General features: G+C 32.8%; 1 pseudogene; it reads left to right on the top strand.

Moving 5' to 3' along the window:
• The first annotated feature begins 908 nt into the window (after positions 1 to 908).
• LOC111317199 (S-adenosyl-methionine 4-1-methyl-2-pyrrolidinyl-3-oxobutanic acid methyltransferase-like) lies at positions 909 to 2599 on the top strand (annotated as a pseudogene).
• Positions 2600 to 2814: the final 215 nt, after the last annotated feature.

The raw sequence follows: 2814 nt of genomic DNA, 5'->3' as shown, positions 1-2814 counted from the left end.
ATTGATTAGTTATTAATTGTACTACTTATTTTTTGGACATATAAATCCTCCCGATAATGAATTTTAACATACCAGGTTATGTTTATTATAATGTTTTATTAAATGAAAAGTGGAAAAAAAAATAGAGTAAAGGGAATAATTATTATTATTGCTACTACATTTAATTTTTTAAATATTTAATTTTTTTAACTTTTATACTAATACATTTTTCCTCAAGCAAAAAAAAATGATAATATGAATTGTGCATATGAAAATTAAGCTATAAAATATTATTTTTTCTAAAGGTAATGATAGTAAGTTTTGTTTAGTCTCTAAATATTTTTCAATTCAAGAATTTCTAAATTCCTTTTACCGTTTTATAACTAAAATAGGTTTGTATATATTTTTAAAACTTAAATAGATCTCTTACACTAATTATTAGTTTTGGATCACATGGACTTAAAAATGAGAATCAACTATATTCCAAAACAAATTCTTTTAGATCCAAATTAATTTTATTTATTTATTGGTTACATAAATATTTTTATTGTGAACTGATGTTTAATTATTAAAAAATATTTTAATATAATTTTTTAATTTTTTAATAATAATAATTTTTAATTAATAATTTTATAGATTTAAAATATATTAATTAATAAATAAAATTAATCCGTATATCGCGGTAATTCTTTAACAATAGTTATAGTACAGCGTTAGTAAAAATGCTTTGGTTGTTACGACAAAGTTGTAGTTGGTTTGTATAGCCTTGTTGCTAGGAACACCTGTTACAAGAAAACGATCTTCTTTTGAGTGGTAGAAAAGGATGATCCAAAAAAATGTTGAAGAGGAATACAATGGTAGTTTTAAATACAATGAACCCTGAACAATACCTGAGTACCTGAGAGGCAAACAACATCTATAAATAGGAGATGCAGCGTCTCATTGAGCACACAAGTTAGCCATTATTCCAGCTTGATAGCTAGTAAGAGAGGGAGAGATAGAGGTCGAGATTAGTTCAAGTGCTTCATATGAAAGAAGGAGTTGGAGAAACCAGTTATGCGAACAACTCTTTAGTTCAGGTAATTGATTAACTCTCCATTGAATGGAAAATATCAGAAAAAAATTTGTCAATAAGTTTTATATACTGAAGATTTTTTGTTTTGACTTGAACTAATTTGGACAGCAAAAGGTGATATCCATGACAAAGCCAATCACAGAGGAAGCCATAACTAAGCTCTATTGCAGCAACTACCCTGCCGTCATAGCCACTGCAGATTTGGGTTTTCTTCAGGACCAAACACTTTGTTCGTGGTATCTGAACTTATCAAAGTGGTGGATAGCATTCGCCAAAAGATAGGCCAAAAATAACCCGAGTATCAAGTGTTCTTGAATGACCTTTCGGGGAATGACTTCAACACGATTTTCAAATCCTTGCCCAGCTTCCAAAACAAACTGAAGAAACAATTTTTGCTGGCAGCGGACCATGTTTTTTCACTGGAGTGCCTGGTTCTTTCTATGGCAGGCTTTTCAGAAACAAGAGTCTGCATTTCATACACTCTTCCTATAGTCTCCAGTGGCTCTCTCAGATTTAGTATCAGCTAATGTTTAGGAAATTATATTCATGTAAAATATAGTATCAGCACTTTATGAGTGAATTATATTTCCATTCAGGTGCCTGAAGGGCTGGAAAGTAATAAAGGGAACATTTACATGGCTACTACGAGTCCCCCAGACGTGCTGAGGGCATATTGTGAGCAATTCCAGCAAGATTTTTCATTGTTTTTGAAGTGTAGATCAGAGGAACTGGTAGCTGGAGGGCGTATGGTTTTGACATTTTTAGGGAGAAGAAGTGATGATCCAGCAAGCAAAGAGTGTTGTTACATTTGGGAGCTTTTGGCCATGGCTCTCAATGATATGGTCGTTGAGGTACATAAATTACATGCAGGGATAATCATTTTCCTTAATATAAATGCACATTATCTATCGATTTTGAGTCATGTCAGATTCCTGTGCTTAATTTTGGCCGATTTATATGTCATTTTCGAGCAGTGAGAGTTCACTGGCCCATATGAACCAAGAAAAGTTCATCAAAAGGGCAAAAAGTTAATTTCATAAAGAAAAGATTAACTACTGTGGTTAAAGGTTTAATTTGCATGAGGTACAAATAATGAAATTAATCATGAACAAATGCGGGGACTCATAGAAGAAGAGAAACTGAACTCCTTCAACATTCCTCAGTACGCACCATCTCCAGATGAGGTTAAATCAGAGGTTCTGAAGGAAGGATCCTTCACCATAGATCGCTTGGAGGTCACGGAAGTGAATTGGAATGCATATCAGAATGAAGTTGACTTGTCTGATGCATTCAAGGATGGTGGGTACAATGTTGCAAAGTGCATGATCGCTGTGGATGAGCCATTGCTTGCCAGCCACTTTGGTGAAGCAATCATTGATGAGGTGTTCCAGAGGTACAGAGAAATCGTTGCTGATCGCATGTCCAAGGAGAAGACTGAGTTTTTCAATGTGATTATTTCCCTTATAAAAGCTTGATCATCTTCACCAGCTAATTCTCAAAATAAAATGGTGCCCTATATATATATTTATTTATATATATCTTTTTCCTTTTATAAATGTTTCCAGGGTCGAAGTATTTATTGTATTCTATAAATATTACTGTATTTTATGCATCTTTGAGTATGAATAAATAAAAATTAATCCTTCATTAATTTCCCGAATTTTCCAATTTATTTCCCACTAATTTCCCCTTTAATTAACAATATTGGCTGAGAAATATCAGAATGAGGACAGCAGCTCAGTTTCCAGCTGCTGTTGCTA

The sequence above is a fragment of the Durio zibethinus genome, chromosome 24 (genome assembly GCF_047325235.1).
Source record: "Durio zibethinus cultivar Kanyao isolate XHJ-2024 chromosome 24, ASM4732523v1, whole genome shotgun sequence".
Lineage (NCBI taxonomy): Eukaryota > Viridiplantae > Streptophyta > Magnoliopsida > Malvales > Malvaceae > Durio > Durio zibethinus.
The sequence above is the reverse complement of the archived record's forward strand: the minus strand, read 5'-3'. Positions and strand labels throughout refer to the sequence as shown.